Genomic DNA, 14562 nt, shown 5'->3' with positions numbered 1-14562 from the left:
TGCTTTCCTGACAATATGACTTTTAAAGCCTTTATGAATCTTCACTTTGTCATACCACAAATATGCATGCCACCCAAAAGAGTTGTTAAAACCTTCCAAATCTAAAATGTCTGTGTTTTTAAGAAGCAGCCAATCCTTCAACCAGCAGAAAGCTGCTGATTCATAATAAAGTTTCAAATCTGGCAGGGCAAATCCCCCCCTTTCCTTTGCGTCAGTTAAAATCTTAAATTTTATTCTGGGCTTTTTGCCCTGCCAGATAAATTTAGAAATGTCTCGCTGCCATCCCTTGAAACACTCCATCTTGTCAACAATTTGCAATGTTTGAAACAAAAATAACATTCTAGGCAATACATTCATCTTAATTGCTGCTATTCGGCCAGACAAAGAAAGTTTCAAGTTAGCCCAAATTTCTAAATCTTTTTTCACTTGGTTCCAACATTTCTCATAGTTGTCTTTAAACAAGTTCACATTTTTAGCTGTCATATTAATCCCCAGATACTTTACGTTCTTAACCACAGTTAGACCTGTTTCATCCTGAAATTTTTCCTTCTCTCTTACTGTTAGATTTTTCTCTAATACCTTAGTTTTTAATTTATTTAATTTAAATCCTGCCACTTGACCAAACTCTTGAATTAATTCTAGAACCCTTTTCATACTAGATTCCGGCTCTTGCAATGTAAGTACCAAATCATCTGCAAAAGCTCTCAATTTATATTGTCTCGCTCCGACCTGAACCCCTTTAACCAGCTGGTCTTTTCTTATCATATTCAGCAAAACCTCCAGGACCGAAATAAACAACAGTGGGGAAATTGGGCACCCCTGACGTGTCCCTTTTTCTATCTTAAGTTCTTCTGTAATAACATTATTTACAATTAGCTTTGCTCTTTGTTCAGAATAAATAGCGCCTATACCGTTTTCAAAACCTTGGCCTACCCCCATCCCATGGAGATTCTTCTTCATAAAGGTCCAAGAAATATTGTCAAAGGCTTTCTCCGCGTCCACAAATATCAGAACAGCTTTTGTATTTATATTCACTTCTAGCATTTCCAAAATGTCTATTATGTTCCTTACATTATCTGATAAGTGCCTTTTCGGGAGAAAGCCCGATTGATCCCTATGAATCTCCCCCATCAAAACTTTTTTCAGTCTTTTAGCTAGAATGTCAGCAAAAATTTTGTAATCCACATTTAGTAAAGATATTGGGCGGTAGTTCTTCAGTTGGGTCTTTTCAGTCTCTGTCTTCAGTATAAGCGTGATATAAGCCTCTTTCCACGTATCAGGTGCTTCTTTCCCCTCAAGAATTTCGTTGCAGACTTCCTTCAATGGTTGTGTTAACCATTCTTTTAAAATCTTATAGTATTTGGAAGTCAGTCCATCAGGTCCCGGAGATTTGCCTAGTTTCATATTTTGAATGGCATCTTCTATCTCTTGTTCAGTTATTTTCTGATTCAGAAGTATTTTGTCTTGACATGAAATTTCCTTCATCCCATTTTTCTTCAAGAATTGTTCTATATCAGTCTCTTTTTCTGGCCCTTGTGCATATAGTTGTTTAAAGTATCTCTGGAAGCAGCTTCTAATTTCAATTGGATTGTTAATGTTTTTTCCGTCCACTTCTAAATTTGTCACCGTATTTAGTTTTTGTCTCTTCTTCAATTGCCAAGCCAAGAATTTCCCACATTTATCAGCAGATTCAAACGTTTTCTGTCTCATTTGTTTGATTTTCCATTCTATTTCTTGATTCATCAGTTCCATATATTGAATTTGATATAGTTTAATTTCTCGCAAGATCTCCTGAGACTTTGGTTTTGATCTCAATTTCTTTTCTCCTTCTTTGATCTTTTCTAGAATCTTGTCCTTTTTCTCATTTTGGCTTTTCTTCTTTATTGCATTTTGTTGTATCCAGAGACCTCTCATAACCGCTTTGCTTGCGTCTCAGATTATTCTTTTTTCCACATTTGTCCTCATATTAATTTCAAAGTAGTCTCTTAGTGTTTTTTGGGCTTTTTTGCAAAATTCTTTATCTCTAAATAAAGAGTCATTCATTCTCCATCTAAATGTGCCAGCTGTTGTTTGATTCATTTCCATCTTCACGGCATTGTGGTCGGAGCAAGTCTTTGGGCAGATTTCTACTTTTTTTATCTTCGATGACAGTCCTCTAGTAACCCATATTTGGTCAATTCTAGTCCAGGTCATTTTAGCTTCAGAGAAAAAGGTTCCTTCTCTTTCAAGGGGATTTTTTAATCTCCAGATGTCAACTAAGTCCATATTGTCAGTCATTTCAAAGAATGTTTTTGGTAACCTTCCGTCTTTAGAAATTACTTGTCTCTGCGCTTTGTCCATGTTTGTAGATACAACTCCATTCATATCTCCCATCAAAATTATATTTGAGTCCATGTAATCCAACAAAGTCTCATGTAGCTTTTTAAAGAATTCAGATTTGCCTTCATTTGGTGCATAAATTCCTAAAATCAGAAATTTCTGACCTTGTAACTGAATTTCGATTGCCAGGTATCTTCCTTGTTCATCTTTAAATATTTGTTTCGGCATCAATCTGTCCTTTGCATATATAACCACTCCTCTTTTTTTCACTCTGTCTGATGAGATAAATTCATGTCCTAGTTTTTTATTGATAAGTAGTTTTCTGTGTACTCTTGTCACATGTGTCTCTTGCAAGCAAATCAAGTCCAATTGTTGTTTCTGTAAAATATGAAATACGTTCTTCCTCTTCCGAGGAATGTTCAGGCCATTACAGTTCCAACTCAGTAATCGCAAAGCCATGATGAGATTATTTACTTACTCCTCCTACTGCTCCCAATTGTTGCTCTTCATCTGTTGGTGGCTGTAGTCCAAACGATAAATTTGCCACGTCCAGTAGTCCTTTTCCTGATGTTGCTGGCTCTTCTCCAAGTTCTGCTTCCTTCACTAAGTCTTCTCCGTAGTCTCTCAAGAATTTATCTTTATCACTCGGTGTCTTTATTCTGACTTTCTTTCCTCTGTACTTAAAAGATAAGCCTTGGGGGAATTCCCACCTGAAGAAATTTCTGCTTTTTTTCAGTAGTACAACCAGTTCTTTGTAGTCCTCTCTTGCATCCAAAATGGCCTTTGGGATGTCTTTAAAAATCTCCACATAAGAATCTTCAATTTGCAGTGTATTTTGATAATGCAAGTTTAAAATTTTATCTCTTTCTTCCTTTGATCCCAAAGTAATCAAACAATCTCTTGGTTTGTTCTTTTTCTGTCTTATTCCAAGTCTGAATGCACTCGTGATCTTGAGCTGCTCCCCCTGCAGGCCTTCTTGCCAGTAGTCAAAAAATTCTTTTGTAATAAAGTCCGCCAAATTGTCCTGTTCACTTTCTGGGACAAATCTTAATCTTAGGTTACGATCCCTCCTTTGAAGATCTATCATAGCAAAGGATAAGTCATGGTCCGCCAGTTTCTTTACAACCGGTGGTATTTTTCCCTGTGTTTCGGTTGCAATCTCTCTTGCCTCCTCAGCAATTTTTCGTGTAGTAGCTGATTCCTCAAGAAGCCTTCCAATATTTTGAGCATTGGCAGTAACTTGAGTTCCCAATTCTTTTAAGCTGGAAGTATTCAAGTCCAGTTTTTTTGAGATCTCAACTACTTGTTTACTTGTGTCAGTCCCTTGTTTTGTTAAAAATTCCAGAGATTCATTTATTTTTCCAAGAACTTTTGTCAAAGCATCTTCTGCAGACATAGCTTTAGGTTTTGTTTGCGAGGCTGCAGCTGCTCCTACAACTGAGGCCCTTCTTGACTGTGTAGTACTATATGTTTTGCCGGATCTGAGGTTTTTCTCCTGAGCCTGGTCTATTTTTCCTTTACCATCTGCCATGCCACTATCAACCAGGCCAAGGTCAGTCCCACACTCCTAGAATTGTTTTTACTAGTAAATTTCCAGTGGCTCAGCTTCTAGTTGCTTAGTTGTTTCTCACAATGCAACAAAGTCTCCTCTAGGGGGGGAACTCATAGCTTAGATTTACAGTTCACAGTTCTTGCAACTAATATAATGTTTCAAAGTTCCCCCTCCATCTCTTTTACAAGAGAAAAAATCCCCAGTTCCAGCACTTTTTTTAAAAAAATAGTTTCCATATGTAACAGTCCAGGTAAAGTCCTCAACAATGTATCTTTCCCAGTTATTTTCCAGGCTCACTTCCTTAACAGTTCAAAATTTTTCCTTTTTAAAGAGCAGTCCGCCCCCAGGATAACAAAGGCAGTGGATAAAATTCTATTCTTCCCTTTCATGCAGGTTAAATAGTTTCAGTGACAGTTCTCCCTCACCGCTCCTGCCCGCTGAGGGGGTATTTTGCTTTTAGGCAATGGGTTTGTTATTCAAATATAGTCCTCAAAGGTTTCAGCTTAAAAGTCTCTTTGCTCTCTTGTCTCTACAATGCGGTAAGGCAGACTTCCCTTTTGTGCCTTTCCCGTGGTGGCCAATCTTTTAAACTTTAAGATCCAATTTAAGTCTTTAAATCTTTACTCTTTAAAATCCAATTTAAGCTTTTGATCCTACTCACGAGTAGATGCTTTCGGAGTCAATTTGCAGGAAGAAATCAGCACTCTCCGATAATGGCGACGCGGCTTCGCTCCACAGGCTGGGTAGCGGCTCTCAGCACCGCGCTCCCCCCGACACCGTTCCGTAGCCTTTAAAAAGGCTCTTTCGCAGTTCGGAGGGGTCGTAATGGTACCCGCCGAGCCTCCTTGCTTACAGGCTTCTCCACCTGTAATTTTTAAGGGTCCCCGCTTCGCCGTAGCGGCAGGACCCGAACCCGCGGAGCAGGCTTCTCCCGGAGCTCCGGGAAAAGTCCACCATTAATCGCTGGCACCAACCGGAAGTATATTTTTGAGAGTCTGTTGGTTGTTATATAAAATTTCTTTTTCCCATACCAAGATTTTTTTATCAAACCCCTTAAGCTCACTATCCTTCTCAAATATTGTTTTTAATTGGAAATATTCTAACCAATTCACCCCCCCTCTCTTTTAATTCTTCAAATTTATTTACTGTTGGGCAATCTTTTATCTCTTCTACGAATTCCCTATATGTTAGCCAGCTATCTTTCATATTGCTTCTATGCAAGGCTGATGACTCTATAGGTGATAGCCACCAGGGAGTTTTGGCTACTACTATTGTTTTATTTCTTTCCTAGACTTCGAATAGGGCCTTTCTCACCAAATGATTAGTGAATCCTATATGTGCTTTTATTTTATCATGACCCAGGTAGCCATGCCACCTGAAAACTTTGTCCCAGCCCTCCAGGTCTAAGATTTCGGTATCTGTCAGTAACATCCAATCTTTCAGCCATGTCATGCATGCAGCCTCAAAATACAGCTTGAGGTTTGGGACTGCAAACCCGCCCCTTTCTCTAGGCTCCATCAGTACTTTGAACCTTACTCTTGGCTTCTTACCTTTCCAGATAAAATTAGAAAGATCCCTTTGCCAACCTTTAAAACATTTTGTCCCGATAATTATTGGGATCATCTGGAAAAGGAAGAGCATTTTTGGTAGAATTGACATTTTTATCAAGGATATCCTTCCCCATAAGGAAGAAGAAGAAGAAGAAGAAGAAGAAGAAGAAGAAGAAGAGGAGTAGTTTGGATTTGATATCCCGCCTTTCACTCCCTTTTAAGGAGTCTCAAAGCGGCTAACATTCTCCTTTCCCTTCCTCCCCTACAACAAACACTCTGTGAGGTGAGTGGGGCTGAGAGACCTCAAAGAAGTGTGACTGGCCCAAGGTCACCCAGCAGCTGCATGTGGAGGAGCGGAGACGCAAAGCCGGTTCCCCAGATTAGGAGACTACCGCTCTTAACCACTAACTTAATCAATGGTTCCTCTTCATCCTGGAGAAGAGTGACTAGTGGGGTGCCACAGGGTTCTGTCTTGGGCCCGGTCTTATTCAACATCTTTATCAACAACTTGGATGATGGACTCAAGGGCATCCTGATCAAATTTGCAGATGACACCAAACTGGGAGGGGTGGCTAACACCCCAGAGGACAGGATCACACTTCAAAACGACCTTGACAGATTAGAGAACTGGGCAAAAACAAACAAGATGAATTTTAACAGGGAGAAATGTAAAGTATTGCACTTGGGCAAAAAAAATGAGAGGCACAAATATAAGATGGGTGACACCTGGCTTGAGAGCAGTACATGTGAAAAGGATCTAGGAGTCTTGGTTGACCACAAACTTGACATGAGCCAACAGTGTGACGCGGCAGCTAAAAAAGCCAATGCAATTCTGGGCTGCATCAATAGGAGTATAGCATCTAGATCAAGGGAAGTAATAGTGCCACTGTATTCTGCTCTGGTCAGACCTCACCTGGAGTACTGTGTCCAGTTCTGGGCACCACAGTTCAAGGAGGACACAGACAAACTGGAACGTGTCCAGAGGAGGGCAACCAAAATGGTCAAAGGCCTGGAAACGATGCCTTATGAGGAACGGCTAAGGGAGCTGGGCATGTTTAGCCTGGAGAAGAGGAGGTTAAGGGGTGATATGATAGCCATGTTCAAATATATAAAAGGATGTCACATAGAGGAGGGAGAAAGGTTGTTTTCTGCTGCTCCAGAGAAGCGGACACGGAGCAATGGTTCCAAACTACAAGAAAGAAGATTCCACCTAAACATTAGGAAGAACTTCCTGACAGTAAGAGCTGTTTGACAGTGGAATTTGCTGCCAAGGAGTGTGGTGGAGTCTCCTTCTTTGGAGGTCTTTAAGCAGAGGCTTGACAACCATATGTCAGGAGTGCTCTGATGGTGTTTCCTGCTTGGCAGGGGGTTGGACTCGATGGCCCTTGTGGTCTCTTCCAACTCTATGATTCTATGATTCTAAGCCAGCTCTTTAGCATCTGTTAATAATTTATATTTTATTCTTGGTTTACACCCCTGCCAGATAAATCTAGAAATATCTTTTTTCCATTCTTTGAAGTGTCCTACCCCACTGATCACGGTTATCGACTGAAATAAAAATCAGATTCTTGGCAATACATTCATTTTTATTATTGATATTCTTCCCCATAGCAATAAGTTCATCCTTCCCCAAATCTCTAAATTCTTCTTTCCAAGTGGTTGTGTAATTATCTTTAGAAATATTTATATTCTTAGCTGTCAACCATACACCTAAATATTTGATCCCCCCCATATAGATAAATCTGTAGTTTGTTGTAAATCCTTTTTATATTGCTCTGTCACATTTTTCACCAAGACCGGTTTCATTTTTGTTTAACTTGAATCCCGCTACCTGACCCAATTCCTGGATCCTCTCCAAGACCCTTGGTATGCTGTTTCTCGGGTCTTCCACAGTAATCACAAGGTCATCTGCAAAAGCTTTGATTTTATATGCTTTACTTCCTACCATTATTCCTTTTATTTCCTCATCCTATCTTATATCACTTTCCCCTCTATATTTAATTTATGCCCTTTTTTTCCTTAACTGCCATGCCAATAATTTACCTGGCCTGTTGGCATATTCAAATTTTTTCTGCTTCATCCTTTTTATTTTCCACTCTATTTCCTGGTTTACTATCATTGAACATTGTTTGTTTTATCGACTCCTTTCCAGGTTTTTAAAACCAACATTTTTAATCAATTCTTTCAGTACCCCCCCAATCTTTTTTCTGATAGGCTTATTGTTGTATGAAGAAACCTCTCATTACTGCTTTACTAGCATCCCAGATCGTCTTTCTATCTGTTCCTTGATTTAAATTTAACTCAATGTAATCCCTCACGGCTCCTTCTACTTTTTGTAAAATATTTTGGTAATCTAAAATTCCTTCATTTAATCTCCATCTAAATGAGCTATTTTTTCTCCTCTTATTCAAGCAATACTGGATTGTGATCCGAAAGTGTTCTTGGTAATATCTCTACTTTCAGGGCATACAGTGGTACCTCGGGCTAAGTACTTAATTTGTTCCGGAGGTCCGTTCTTAACCTGAAACTGTTCTTAACCTGAAGCACCACTTTAGCTAATGGGGCCTCCTGCTGCTGCCACGCCGCCGAAGCAAGATTTCTGTTCTCATCCTGAAGCAAAGTTCTTACCCAGAAGTACTATTTATGGGTTAGTGGAGTATGTAACCTGAAGCGTATGTAACCCAAGGTACCACTGTATATAGTTCTCTAGAGATCCATACCAAGTCAAATCTTCTGCTAGACAGATGTGGTTCTGAGAACATAGGTGTTTAAATCTCCATGTCAATCAGATTAAAGTTTTCTACCATTTTGAAATGTTGTAGGTAGTCTCCCTTTCTTGAGTCATTTTTTAAATTGTCCTGTCCATCTCTAGGGATACTACCCCACTTGTGTCTCTGATTATTATCTTCTGATCCATATATTCAAATATTTTGTCTTCTAACATTTTGTAAAATTCCAACTTTTTCTCATTTGGTGCATATATTCCAACTATTACTATTTTCTCACTGTTTTTTTTTTTTTAAATTATTTTTTTTATTCGTTAATCGACACATAAAAAGAGAAAAACACAAACAAGACATAGACAAAGAAAACCTACACAAAACACCGACATAAAAAAAAATAATAATACACAAAACCACTATTCTTACAATACTCCTATAACATAGCTGTTTCTTTCAGGACTTCCTTCAGCTTGGCCGCAAATCATTCGAAGCAATAAATAAAGTTACACGTTCCATCGTTTATATTGTCATTGTATCTAATTTTGTTTTCTATTTACTTTAAACAATAACCCATAATCTTTCACAGTGCATCTTTAAATCCCTTTAGCGTTATTTGACCTTCACTAATACATTCCAGATAATCTACGTACTTTCCCCAATCTTTGATGAACACTTGGTCTTTCCTATATCTAATTTTCCCCGTTAGTTTATCAAGCTCTGCATATTCCGATAATTTAGATCTCCACTCTTCCACTGTTGGAGTTTCTTGCTATTTCGATCTCTGGGCTATTACCACCCTTGCAGCCGTTACCGCATAGTATACCAATTTGCTATCTTCTTTCTTTATCTCTTGTCGTAATATTCCTAATAGAAAGATTTCGGGTTTCTTTAAAAACGTGTGTTTTAGTATCTTTTTTAATTCCGTATAAACTTTCTCCCAAAACTGCTTAACCCTTCCACACTCCCACCACATGTGGTAAAAGGAGCCCTCTGCGTCTTTACACCTCCAGCACTTGTTGTCTACTTTATACATTTTTGAGAGTTTCATGGGTGTCAAGTGCCATCTGTAGAACATCTTCATAACATTCTCCCTTATTACCATACACGCCGTGAAATTCAACCCGTCCTTCCAAAATCTTTCCCAATCCTCAAATTGTATACTGTGCCCTATGTCCTTTGCCCAGCGGATCATCACTGATTTGACCTCCTCATCTCCTAAATTCCAATCTAACAACATCTTGTACATCTTAGATATAGTTTTCGTTTTGCTATTTATTATCTCCGTCTGGAAATTAGAATCTTTATCCGCATAGCCTCTTTCTCTAATGTCTTTGTTAAACATCTGATTCACCTGTTGATGGTGAAGCCAGTCATAAACATGTTCTTTTATTTGTTCATAAGTTTTAGTTCTCCATTTCCCATCTACCTTCGTTACTAGCTGATTGTATGTTGCCCAGTTTTTCCTCATATTGGTGGTTTTTATGCTTGTTATTTCAAGAGGTGATAGCCAGTGTGGTGTTTTTGGCTCTAACACATTTTTATATCTTTCCCACACTTCAATTAGCGGCCCTCTGAAGATATGATTACCAAACCCCTTGTGTGCTTTCATCTTATCCTTCCATAAGTAGGCATGCCAACCAAAAAAGTTATCGAAGCCCTCAAGATCGAGTAGCTCCATATTCTCCAACTTAACCCAGTCTTTTAGCCAACTTAAACATGATGCCTCGTAATATAGTCTCAAATCTGGCAGGGCAAAGCCCCCCCTTTCCTTTACATCTGTCAATAGTTTAAATTGTATTCTGGGTCTTTTGCCCTGCCATATATATCTCGAGACTGTCCTCTGCCATTCCTTAAAGATCTTACTCCCCTTTATTATAGGGATGGTCTGAAATAGAAACATTAGTCTTGGTAATACATTCATCTTAATTATATTAATTCTTCCCCATAATGACAGTTTCAGCCGTCCCCATTTTTCTAAATCTCTCTTTATTTCCTTCCATATCGGCTCATAGTTATTTTTATATAAGTCTATATTTTTAGGTGTTAACCAGATACCGAGGTATTTAACTTTTTTGGCCATCTCCATCTGTGATTGCTGTTGAATTAATTCTATTGTCCTTGAATCTATATTTTTGCCTATCATCTTTGTTTTTGTTTTATTTAGTTTAAACCCCGCTACCTCTCCAAATAATTCTATTTCTTTCAATATCTCTCCTATTGAAGTTACTGGGTCTTCTGTCATTACTACTAAATCATCTGCGAATGCTTTTGTTTTATAAATATTCTGACCTAAGATCGCTCCCTTTATATTCTCATTTCGCCTTATTGAGTTTAGGAGAACTTCTAGCACTGTTATAAATAACAGCGGGGAGAGCGGACATCCCTGTCTCGTTCCTTTCCGTATCTTTATCTCTTCTGTTAACATATTATTCACGATCAGTTTGGCCCTCTGTTCTGTATATATTGCCCTTACCCCATTAAAGAAGTCGTTGCCTACATCCATATGTTCTAGATTTTTTAACATAAACTTCCATATCACATTATCAAACGCCTTTTCGGCATCAATGAACATCATTATAACTTGTTTGTCAATCCTGACAGACAAGAATTCTAGCATATCGATAATATTTCTTGTGTTATCCCTCATCAACCGACCAGGCAGAAATCCTGCCTGGTCCTTGTGTATAATATCTGCTAACACCTTTTTTAGCCTTCTTGCCAGAATTCCTGCAAATATCTTATAATCCGTATTTAATAATGAGATTGGTCTATAATTTTTAACTTGGGTTAAGTCCGCATCCTGTTTTGGGATGAACGTGATGTATGCCTCTTTCCAGGTTTCTGGGATTTCTCCTTCCTTTAAAATGTTATTCATAGTCTTTTTCAGGGGTCCCGCCAAAATAGTTTTCATTTCTTTATAGTATCCGGCAGTGAATCCATCAGGGCCTGGTGCTTTGCCCCTCTTTAGATCTCTGATTGCCTCCTCTATTTCCTCATTTTCAATTGGAGTATTCAGTTTTTGTTTTCCCTCTTTTGGGATTTTTTGTCCCCCTTTATCCTTTACGAATCTTTCTATCTTTCTTGGACCGGCTCTCTCTTGGTCTTTATACAAATTTCTGTAGTAGTTAAGAAATTCGTTCCTAATACCTTTGGGGTCAGTTCTCTCTTCTCCCTCTCTTATTATTTTGTTAATTGTACCTTGCTCTTTCCTTTTTTTTATTTGCCAGGCAAGCCATTTGCCTGGTTTGTTCGCAAATTCAAAGTTCTTTTGCCTAAGTCTTTTAATATTCCACTCTACCTCTCTATTTATTATTATAGCGAACTGGGTTTGTAAAATTTTTATTTTTTCCTTTGTTTTTAAGCAGTTAGGCTTCTGGGATAATTTCTGTTCATTTTCCATTATCTGTCTTAGGATTTCCTCTTTGTTTTTCTCTCTGTTCTTATTTTTAATTACGTTCTGTTGGATAAAGAACCCTCTCATTACCGCCTTACCTGCATCCCAAACTACTTTATCCTTTGTTCCCTTACCACAATTGTCTTTAAAATACTCTGACAGTTTTTCCTTTGCCATTTCCACAACCTTCTGATCTTCCAGAAGGTAGTCTTTTAATCTCCATCTAAAAGCTCTTGCCTCTAAACTTTCTAATTCTAATTCTATTGGGTTGTGGTCTGATATTATTTTTGGTCTTATTTCTGTTAGTTTAACTCTTGGACATAGTTCGTTTGAGATCCAGATCTGGTCTATTCTTGAGAGTGATTGGTTAGGTTCGGAATAGAATGTAAATTGTTTTTCAAGAGGGTGTCTAAGCCGCCATATATCCACCAAGTTGCAGTTCTCTACCATAGAGAAGAAGGATTTTGGTAGCTTTCCTTCTTTATTTACTCCTTCTCTAAGCCTGTCCATCCCCAACGAGACAACAGCATTCATATCTCCCATCAGGATTATTTTTTGATCTGCATATTCCATTAGTATTTCTTCTAGTCTTTTAAAAAACTCGGTTTTGCTACCATTTGGGGCATAGATCCCCACAACCATCAACTTTTCCCCTTGCCAATTGATATTAACCCCTATCATCCTCCCCTCTTCATCCTTAAACACTGTCTTGGCTTCTATTTTGTTTCTGATGTACAATACCACCCCTCTTTTCTTTACCTTATCCAGGGCTTCGAATTCATTTCCCAACCGTTTATTAATTAACATCTTTCTATGTTTTCTAGCGACGTGCGTCTCCTGCAGACAGATAATGTCTAGATTTTTCTTTTTCAAGCATTGTTCAATTTTATTTCTTTTTTTTATTATTCATCCCATTAATGTTCCAGCTCCAAATTTTTAGCCCCATAGTGCTTAGTTTTTCTTTTAGTTATTCTTTGTGATCTTTCCGTCTATTATATGTTCTCTGTATCTTCTGTTTCCTCTTCTTCCTCTTCTCCCGACCCGCTCCCACCCTCCTCCTCCCCCACTGCCACTCTTGATTCTCCTGGTGGGGACCCCTCTGCTCTTCCTGCTCCATATACCTCCACTTTAAGCTCTTTATATTTTCTAAGGAATTTCCCGGTTTCCTCTTGGTTTGTCAGTTTATGTCTTTTACCCCTGTAAACAAATGATATCCCTTCCGGGAATTCCCACCTAAACTCGATCTTATTTTTCTTCAATGTCTGCGTCAAGGATTTGTAAGAATCTCTCCGTTTGAGTAATCTGATTGGGATGTCTTTAAAAATGATTATATAGTTACCATCTATGTTCAGTCTCTTTTCTCTATTCCTCTGGAGTATCCTGTCTCTCATTTGTTTATCTTTGAAGGTAACCAAACAGTCACCTATGAGTTTCTTTGCTTTTATTACATTAGCCCGCATTCTAAATGCGTTCAGTATACTGTTGTCCATTTCTTCTACTGTTAGACCCATCCACTCCGCCAGCTCTCTCGTCAATCTTTCTCTAATATTTTCATTTTGTATCTCTGCTACCGCTCTGAACCTCAGATTCACCTGCCTCTGTCTTAGTTCATTCATCGCTATAATATCTTTCACCTCTTCCTGTGCCTTATTTAACTCCAGCATTTCTAATTTGATCTTTTCTTTATCTCTTTTCATATCCCTTAGTTCCACCTTTGTCTTTTTTAGTCCTTCTGTGAGCTGTGTCCTTCTAAATATTTCTTTTATTTGGCCCTTTAGTTCATTCACTGTTTCCTCCATTTTTTTGTCTATTTTCCCAATCCTATTATCCACCAACTCAAGCTTATGTTCTACATTCGCTTGGCTTTGTTTTATCTCCGCAAACATCTTCAGAATATCTGACTTAAAGTCAATCTCCTGTTTGGAGCCTCTCCTATCTCCAGGGGTCCCCCCATTCGCTCCCTTCTTTCCTGTATATGACATCACGTTTTTTTTGTTTCACTCCTTCTCCCCAATAATTCCTTTTATCCCACGGTTATCTTCTTTTTATACCTCTCGTTATTTCTTTATATTCACTTATTCCTTATCAATATTTACATTCTTTAAATTCACTTATTCCTTATCGATATTTACATTTCCTGCCTCTACTTGCTTCCCTGAATGCTCTAAACAATAATGCTCTAAACAATAATTTCTCCCGACCTTTTAGTCCAATTGTTGATTATTTCAGTTGTAAGGCGGGGTTCAAAGAGTTTAGTAGAGTAGGGGGGCTAAACAGGAAAGAGGGGTAGCACGTAAAAACAAGTTAAGGGGGGAGGAGGAAGGGGGGGGAGCGAAGATCAGTCCGTCTCACACCCGCTCCATTTTGTCCTCAGCGGTCGTCCAATCAGCTCTCTCACACTCCCGCTGGGTCTTTAGAATGTTCTCAAAGTTCTTCACAAATTCCACATTTTTAGTCCCCCGTCCCCACGTATAAAAAAAGAGGGGATGGTCTCTTACATACAGTTCCCAGTGTGAAAATAGCGGAGATCACTGTCTTTTTCTATTTTCCTACTCACTGCCTCCGCACTCCTTATTCAGTCTCTAAATGGCGGCGGGGGCTTCTCTTCCGGGTTTTCTGGCTCGCCGAAATTATATTACAAAAAAGTGAGAAGCGTCCCTTCTTTACTCCACACTCCGTGCTCAGGTTTTAAATGGCGGCGGGGGTTTCTCTTCCGGATTTGAAAAAAAAAAAACAAAAAAAAAAAAAACAGCAAAGCGTCCCTTCTTTACACCTCCTGTTCACCAGAGAAGTCAGTTCTCACTCAGCCCCTGGACCCTGTCCGAGCCCCTCCACCTCTCAAAGTTCACTTTATTCTATGTTTCTCCGGGAGGGATATTCTTGAAAGGGAACCGCGTTACCGCCCGGGCAAATTACTCACTTTCTCCTGCACTGGTTTCCCACCGCGTCATATTTGATTCCGACTATCAGCTGAACTCCGTTGACTTCTCTCTGTTGCTCCGAGGCTCTTTATTCTCTACTCTT

This window comes from Podarcis erhardii (assembly GCF_964252035.2).
Source record: "Podarcis erhardii genome assembly, chromosome: 11".
NCBI classification, from domain to species: Eukaryota; Metazoa; Chordata; class Lepidosauria; order Squamata; family Lacertidae; genus Podarcis; species Podarcis erhardii.
The sequence above is the reverse complement of the archived record's forward strand: the minus strand, read 5'-3'. Positions refer to the sequence as shown.